The sequence below is a fragment of the Mirounga angustirostris genome, unplaced genomic scaffold, assembly GCF_029215605.1.
Source record: "Mirounga angustirostris isolate CCGP_5_RB_7025 unplaced genomic scaffold, mMirAng1.0.hap1 SCAF_14, whole genome shotgun sequence".
In the NCBI taxonomy this organism is placed as follows: domain Eukaryota; kingdom Metazoa; phylum Chordata; class Mammalia; order Carnivora; family Phocidae; genus Mirounga; species Mirounga angustirostris.
This window is the reverse complement of record NW_026991722.1, coordinates 15,558,212-15,567,465: the sequence shown is the minus strand read 5'-3', so window position 1 is coordinate 15,567,465 and position 9,254 is coordinate 15,558,212. Positions and strand designations below refer to the sequence as shown.

Sequence of the window (9,254 nt, the reverse complement as noted above, 5' to 3'; positions counted from 1 at the left end):
AGAGACTAAACCAGGGGGAATTGTCACCCAAAGTATCTTTATTTGCAGCAAATACGAAGATTGTAGGGAATGATTTCCAAAGCCAAGACTCCCCAAGCAGGAGTGAGCAGTTCTTTTATTTAGGGTTTAGGATGAATATTCAGCAAGGGGAGGTTTGTCATCACATGTAAAGGTGGGCATAACATTGTGCAGATGTACTTAGAAAACATGCCTACACTTGCATTGTCTGTTATGTGAATGAAGCTTGTGATCCTCCTAGGGAAGAGACCTGAACATTATAATGAAGCAGAGTTACGGTAACTGTTGGATTTGGGGCCATGCTGCAAGAGCTGGTTATGAATTGGATCGGGTCTTGGGCTCATCTCGGGTAGGGCATGCGGGACCTTGCTTGTTCTTAGGCTGGAACCAAATCAGTTAACCTTGAGTCCAGTCTTCTGCAGAGACAGCTAGTATATTTGCTAGTGGGGTCTGAAAAGAAACAATAGATGATTAGGGAGAAACAGTTCTCTGAAAAACTAAGCTTTAAATTTTCTGCTAGTTTTAACCTCATTAACGCTATGAGGCATGGATTCTGTCCTGCAAGAATGCGAGTTAGGTCGATCTTGATTTTTGAAATAGCACTGGGAATTTTACCACTGATTTATTGTTTCTGATATGGTTTGGCTATTTCCTAGATGGTTAGTTTTTGCATCCCTTTGTTCCCTTAAAATCTTTACTGAGGTTTTGCATTTCTTTGTAATTCTAGCACCTCATAGGAAGTTCTGCAAGAAGTGTACTAGGGCCAGTGAGCCTGTGGGGCATAGATCATGAAAATAGCTGGGGGCCAAAAATGACTTGTGTACCGAAAGCTGTTTCATCTTTCTTTTCCTGGGGCCCCCTAAATCTTTCTGCTTACAAAAATCTCTTACCCAAGATGATTGGGCATCTTGAAGTGTCTGCCAATTCATGGTCATCAGTCATCCAAGTGGGAGTGGAGCCTCCTCAGAAGCCCCTGTGGGTGTTCTTGACTGATAAAAACAGCCCCGGGCAAGAGCCTAATAAGGAAAGATGATACTCAAGGCTTACTTTGCTTTTCTTAGGTCTATGTGAGCTTCTCTCCCAGAGGCTGGTTTTACCCCAAAAGTAACCTGGGACCACCTTTCCAGAGAAAATGTACTTCAGTAATTTAATACGCTTTCTTTCTAGGGAAGGTTCTATGACGGTGTCTGTATTGTAATTGTTGCTCTACTGTTTTAAGAATATTTAAAAAGTAGCTTTTAGTGACATTGTTAATGACAATAAATCAGGGGTGTAAAACGGAATGCACAGCATGATTCCAAACTGAACCCCCCTCCCTCCCCACACATACCAGTATGTACATACATTGATTTTTTCTTATGTATTTTCATGTAGACAAAACCAGGAAGAATATGTAACAAACTTTAGCAGTGATTATCTTTGATGTTCTTCAAACGTTTTCCCCTCTGTATTCTGCACTCTTTTCATGTTTTTATCATCAGAAGAATAACACTTTTTTTTTAAGGGTTTTATTTTTTTATTTGAGAGAGATAGCAGGAGAGGGCCCAAGTGGGGGAAGGGAAAGGCAGAGGGAGAAGCAGAGTCCTTGCTGAGCAAGGAGGCCAGTGTGGGACTCAATCCTAGGACCCTGGGATCATGACCTGAGCCAAAGGCAGACGCTTAACCAACTGAGCCACCCAGGTGCCCTGAAAAGAACACTTTCCAAAGGTGACTCTGTCAGCAGGGAAATAGGGTTGGGGATAAACCCAAACTGCACTTCCTCTTGCTTTTCAGATGTGGAATCTAGAAGTAGAGCCAGGATCACCACTAGAAAGCAGTAGAGAACAGGGGGTGGCTACCTGGGGACTCCAAAGCTCTGCTGCAATCATCTCAGACCCATTCTTCAGGTTCAATAAAGAAAGCAGCAACTGAGGGACATAAGACATGAACTGTTTAGGAGTAAGTGTGACTTGGTTTGGAAGCCCAGAAGTTGGGGAGGTAGGAAATCCTTGCTCTATGAGTGCTAGTTTTCTCATCATCCAGGGAATTCAACACTTGGTGGGAGGTAGTGGACTCTTGAATGCTTTATAGACATTTTCAGACCTGCCATTTAGCTCGAAGGATTCAAAAGAGTGAGAGAAACTGATCTAGAAGTCAAAACTCTTGGAACAGGGAGTGCGAGGGTCTGGGAGAGCACCGATGTCCAGAAGGCACTGGCACAAACAGGTGCCCACCACAGAGAAAGGAAAAGCGCAAAGGATGACAAGGTCTCTGTAGACTGTGGTGGGGTTGGCTTTGCTTTCACTTCCTTTCGGGAATCCCTTGTGAGCTACTTCTCCCAAGGAGTCATTCGCCTTTCATTTGAACGTTTCTGTGATTGTTGTTCACCAGTGTTTGATCTGGCCCGTTCTTTTGTTAGCTAGCCCTTAGTTGGATGGGGTTGCTCCCTGTGGAAATGCTGCTCACTGGTTTTAATTCCCCATAAGTTCTCTTCCACATGACAAGGCTTTATGCACTTGTAGGTGACTTTGTGGTCTATCCAACCCTTAATCTCATCTTCCTCCTCCCTCACTTGGATCTACTGCCAAGGCTGTAAAGGCTAACCTCTTGCTTTTCCAGTTTTTCTTGCAGTTACAAGTGTCCTTTGCTACAGCTCTTGCCAATGAGACACATGGGGAAGTCTATGGTGTCTGAAAACCACAGGGAAAGGCCTCAAAATGAAGATGGTGACCGTGAAAGGCTTGACTATTGAACCATGCGGACAAAAACGTACTTCTGACTTCTTCACATAAAAACAACAACAACAACAACAACTTTTGTTTGTTTAAACCACTATATTGAGGTTTTTCTGTTACTTGCAGGCAAACACAACGGTAACTGATGGAGTTTCACTTTTCAGAACCCAAAACTTCCTTTTGTACTATGGAAACTACCGAGTCCTGCCCCTCTTCGCTGACAGCCCCTAGTGCTTTTCTGCTTGTGTGAGAACATGTCCTTTTCTTTGTGCCTGAAGGGTCTTCCCACCTGACCAGACTCAACTCATCCTTCACATCTTTCTTTAAGGCAGATCCCAGCCTGAAATACCTTCTTATTTCTGACACGGAACTCCCCAATGGCTTTCTTAAGCGCTTCTCCTATTCCTCTCCTTTTTCCATTCTGCCTTAAAGTGCAGATATTCGTATATTTCTCTTACCCTTATTCACTACACTGAGAAGATTGAAGCTGTTTTAAAGCTGATTTCTACACCATATCTTTTAGTGGATAGGCTTGCTAAAAGAAAGTACTATTTGTTTTATTTCAATTCAACAAATATTTATCATCTCATTTCCTTTTTGATAGCTTAATATTGGTCAAAGTTTATGCTGGCATCTTAAGAAAGATTTTCAGGAAAGGCAACATTAGCTTACTTCAGTGAAAGTCTCTGGGGTGGCACGCCCTGGAGAAAGAAAGACCAACTACCTATTGGCTTACTCAAATGCCACTCTCTAGTGGCAATAGTTAGAAAAAATATACATTAGTATCTGGAGTCCTAACCAAGCTTTGGAGGAAAGGCTTTGTAGATGAGATTGTATTAATCAACGCTCCAGAGCTATTTGAATTTTAGAACAGAAAGCATGGAATGCAGTACCTATCAAGATTGTAGGATTCTAGGCACTGTGCTCTCTTTGGGGCAAGGGCACTTCACTTAGGCTGATACCTCCTCTGCTTACATGGGAGCCTCTGGCTTGAACACAGGGAATAGAAGCTGGTGGCTTTGATACTTTTCTGAGAATGGCTTTCAGGGGATTTGAGAGATTTGATTTTGGGCTGTTCAGTTAGTTTAGCTTTTGTTGTTGTTTTTAAAGGGAAATGCAACTTATTTATTAAGGAGCTATAGTGGGTTCTGAGAATGGCCTAGATGTACCAGTTTATTTATTTTTTCATTATTAATTTCTTTTATGATGGTAAGAACACTTACCATGAGATATAACTTCTTTAAAAAATTTTTAAAACAAAATTTTAAGGCAATGATGCTGTATTGCTGAATATATATATATAATTACAGGTTTGTACAGCGCAGGTCTCAAATTTATTCATTTTGCCTAACTGAAGCTTTATCCTCATTTATTAGCAACTCCGCCTTTCCTCCACCTCCAGCCCCTGCCAACCACCATTCTACTCTTTGGTGCTATGAGTTTGACTGTTCTGGAGACCACATGTAAGTGGAGTCATGCACTATCTGTCTTTCTGTGACAGACTTATTTCACTTAGCATGTAGTTTAGTTTGAAATTACAACATTTTATAGGAAATTGAAATTTTGTGTATGCAGAAAGTAGAATTTAAGGACTTCTCACTACAATGTTGTTTTGCTTTGCTTTATTTGTATGTGTTTTTTTTAAATTTCTTTCTTTTTTTTTTTTAACCTCATGCCCTTTTTTGATAAATTATGGAATGAATAGACCCTCTCCCTTATGAAGTTCCTAATTTGTGACAGGCACTGTGCTGGGTGTTGTACAAGCATCATTTCACTGAATTCTCTCAGGGATGACATGACTATATACCATTATTCCCAATTACACATGAAGAAATTCAGATTGGGTAACCCACCACATAATACAGCTAGTGAATGGGAAAGTCAGCATCTGAAACAGATCTTTTTTTCTCTCTCCTTTTCAAAACCCACAATCTTTTTTTTCCTCTAAGAAAGAGGTGGTAAGCACTCATTTGGTTACTAGGGTGAGAAATTTGCACAGTTTTTCTTTCAAGTGAAGGTTTTCATAATATCTCTTTGTATTTAACATTTTACTCTGAGCAGCATTTAGTGAGTATCTAAATTTAGACTAAGTACTTGATTGGACAAGGGATTTGTACAATCCCTTTATTTGAAAAGTGTTAATTAATTTGATTCTTTTCTTCTGGGAACTACATAGATAATTTCAAGGATAAGCCTTCAAGATCATCAGAATTTAATTAAATTGATTTCTCCTTAATTCAAGCTATTTTTATTGAGCCATTATAATTAATATTGGGATAAGAGAAAGTGTGCTTAAAGAGGAGCAGGGAGAGATGGGCAATAAGCAAACTGATATCAATATGAAGGGAGAAGCTGCCTCTGCTTAGTTTAGGTAAGTGTTCTCTAAAGTTTGAATATTTTTTTTTTATTTGAGAGAGAGAGAATGCATGAGCAGGGAGGGAGGGGACAGAGGGAGAGGGAGAAGCAGACTCCCTGCTGAGTGGAGAGCCTGACATGGGGCTCAAACCCAGGAACCCGGGGATCATGACCAGAGCTGAAGGCAGATGCCTAACTGACTGAGCCACCCAGGTGCCCCTAAAGTTTGAACATTAAGGCTGAGCTGATTGGAAAACCAGCTAATAAATTTTATAGTGGGATTTCCTGTACAGCTTAGGGGCAGAAAGTTCCCTGCTACATACTATTGTTGCTTTTCTGTAGTCTTTAAACACTTCATATTAACATTTTTAACCCAAACTAGTAGAATTCTCACGTTTTTTTTTTTAAGCAAAAGCTTCACCAAAGAAGATATACAGATGGCAAATAAGCATATGAAATGATGTTCCACATCATATGCCATCAGGGGAATGCAAATGAAAACAATGAGATATCACTACACACCTATTAGAATGGTCAAATCTGGAACACTGTCAACACCAAATGCTGGAGAGAATGGGAAGCAACAGGAACTCTCATTCATTTTCAGTGCAAATGCAAAATGGTACTGTCACTTTGGAAGTCAGTTAGGCTATTTCTTACAAAACTAAATGTACTCTTATATGACCCAGCAATTGTCCCCATTTGTATTTGCCCAAAGAATTGAAAACTTATGTCCACAGAAAAATATGCACATGAATGTTTACAGCAGCTTTATTTATCATAGTTGACAAAACTTGGAGGCAACCAAGATGTCCTCCAATCGGTGAATGGATAAATAAACTATGGTACATCTAGACAGTGGATTATTATTCAGTGTTGAAAAGAAATGAGCTAACAAGCATTGAAAAGACATGGAGGAAGCTTAAATGCATATACTAAGTGAAAGAAGTCCATCTGAAAAGGCTACATACTGTATGATTCCAACTACATGACATTCTGGGAAAGGCAAAACTATGGAGACAGTAAAAAAAATCAGTGCTTGCCAGAGGTTTAAGGGGAGGTAGAGGAGAATAGTTGGAGCACAGAGGATATTTAGGGCAGTGAAACTACTCCGTAGGATACTATAGTGGTGGATACATGCCATTATAAATTTGTCCACATAGATGGAATCATGTCCTTACATAAAATATACCACACAAAAAGTAAACCATAATGTAAACTATGGACTTTGAATGATTATGATTTGTCAGTGTAGGTTTATCAATTGTAACCTGGGTACCACTCTGATGGGGGATGTTGATAATGGGGGGATTATTTATGCGTGGAGGTAAGTGGTATGTGGGAAATCTCTACAGCCTCTGCTCAATTTTGTTGTGAACCTAAAACTGCTCTAAAAAATAAAGTCTATTATTAAAAGATAAAAGTTACTGGTGTAGGTACAGAATGGGATATTCTTTTTTTTTTTTTTTTTAGAGATAGGATAGCATTTGGCCATTTTTTTTTTTAAGATTTTATTTATTTATTTGACAGAGAGAGAGAGCACAAGTAGGCAGAGGGGCAGGCAGAGGGGGAGGGAGAAGCACGTTTCGTACTGAGCAGGGAGCCCGATGTGGGGCTCAATCCCAGGACCCTGGGATCACGACCTGAGCCAAAGGCAGACGCTTAACCGACTGAGCCATACAGGCGCCCCCAGAATGTGATATTCTAAAAAATTAAACAAATATAATACTCAAACACATGAAACCCGACTAAGACAGAACTTTAATTCGCTAGCTAATTATTTTGAAAATGCTTTAAATTAACCTGTGTGGGAATTAACGAATGTAAAAGTGGTTTCATTGATTATTTTACTACTACCATAGACACTGACAATTACTGTTTTCAATTTCGACCTATTTTTACCTGTGTAAGCGTGGCATATGAATAAATCATGATGCATAAAAATACAATTGTGTCATCTCTTTATTGGTATCAGGTGCTGGTTTATTTTTTTTTCAATTCTCTAATTGGATGTATAAACACAACCTATTTGAGTCAGTTGGGAAGTGTTAACATAGAAATATCACCACGTGGCTTCATGGTTTATGTATATTTAATATCTGTAATTTAGGACAATAATGAATACAGATGAGATTGTTGCTTTGGCCTGGAGATATTCATCTGATAGGCATAGCCATTGGAACTGCAATAGCATAAAATTAAAGTCTCAGACTTAAGAGTCCTGACTGATAAAAGTTAATCATTGAGAGTTTAGAATACAGATTATCTGGTTTGCTTTTTGAATATTTTTAAATATCAGCTATTGTGGGAAAAGGTATTATTTGAATAGTAAACTTGTGTAAAAGTGTTTCTTACTATTTTATATAATGCAGGCAGTATGTTCATGGGATTTTAAGAGGTTTTTTCAGGTTACCATGAAAAACTAGGTAAACAATTCAAAGGCTTAACCTTAGTGTACATAAATAGATAAGGAAAAAATCTAATCATGGGCTACCTAATCTTTCAGAGTCCTATAATACCAAGTATTTATAGGTAAACCACAAGTTTCTAAATAAAACGGTTATTACATGCACACACAAATATATATATATGCATATGATATATATATTTCTTATCAGCTGATGTTTTGAACCCCCAACATATCTATGTCTTTATTTAGAAACCACAGATTTCTAAATAAAATGGTTATTACACACACACACAAATATATATTTATATATGCATATGATATATATATTTCTTATCAGCTGATGTTTTGAACCCCCAACATATCTATGTCTATCTTCAGTATGTATATATAAAATGTATTCACATATTATATGTATGTATACAAATTATCTACATGTTCTATACTAATATATTTCTAAGAACATATACAAATGTAGATATTTAAAAAGTATAAGGTAAAAATAAAAACCCTAATATTTAACTTATTTTTCATTCATTTTTGGTGTAACATCATTTTCCTGCCACTAGAATTTTATTCATGGTGTTCTATTGGCTTACTTTTTAAAAAGTTTTGTTCATAGTGTTATTCTCATACTACCATGGGCTATTAGCTGGAGGCAGAAAATAGACTCTGTGTGAGGCTTATCATTAGTTATAATGGATACAAATTCATACTTTCAGTAGTATTCTTGATAATTTCTGTTTGGGGATCTTATCTGATCTCATTAGATCATTATTATTTTTATTCTCAAATGTAAGTAATACCTTGTTTTAGTTGTAGGAAAAGGGTCAGTTCTGAGATTTTTTGTTGTTGCTCTCACGTACTTTAATGATAGATATTATAGGTCACCTATGGTTTCCTGTAGGCATATTTTAAAGGTACGTTTCCATATTGCAAGGGTTATTTGAGTTCAAATAGCTGAAATAATATATTCTATAAAAACTCTTAACCAGAAGCCCACCTTGTAATACTCTAATAAGTAATGACCTTTAGTGCCCCCATCTGGTAGAACTGTCACTCTGCCCTTAGATTTCGTTGTCCTTGATGTTTGCTCTATGACATGTCAATCCATATAGTAAATGTTAGTAAATATGTTACATTCTTTTTTTTTAAGAGAAGCAGTTTTTGATAAAGTTGAAATACTGTAGTCCCCTACCAGCTGCACTCATAATAGACATCTGAGTTTTGTATGCTCTCTCAAACAGTAATGGACAAGGGTTAGAATACTACAGAGTGAGAGCACCACGTTTTTAGGCACAAGTGGTCAGGGGAGAGTGCGAGCCCACTCCCGCACTATCACAAATTATGCATTCGAGTTTTCCACATTTGGGGAAATTGCAGGGGTCAGCACATCTAGAGTGCAATGGATAAGCCTCACCTTTGTGAAAAGCACCTTTGTGATCAAGTAAATGTCACATCCTTAATTTTAGATGAATATACTAATGAAGTACTAGTTTTCCCTGCACACCAGTGGATCATCGTGGCAAATCCTGGTGTGAACATGCCTGCTACCACTTTGGAGGCCCTTGGTAAATACACAACGGCAAGTGAATTAGCTCTCCAGGAAAAGATAGCTATTTGGGCTGCCTCTGTGCAAATAGCATCTTTAATCTATAAATTTTTCTTTTCTAAATAGAGGCACACTTAAACATTTGTGACCTAGAGAGTCTCATCTAGAGTAAGCAGAGTACATTGAACACATAGATTGAGCAGTGCTT

General features: G+C 38.2%; 1 non-coding gene across 1 annotated transcript; it reads right to left on the bottom strand.

The window, feature by feature from the left end:
* Window positions 1-8,801: 8,801 nt before the first annotated feature.
* LOC123853351 (U1 spliceosomal RNA) lies at window positions 8,802-8,964 on the bottom strand. Its single transcript, XR_006793123.1, has one exon. It is a non-coding gene; the product is annotated as a U1 spliceosomal RNA (small nuclear RNA).
* Between the last annotated feature and the right edge of the window lie 290 nt (window positions 8,965-9,254).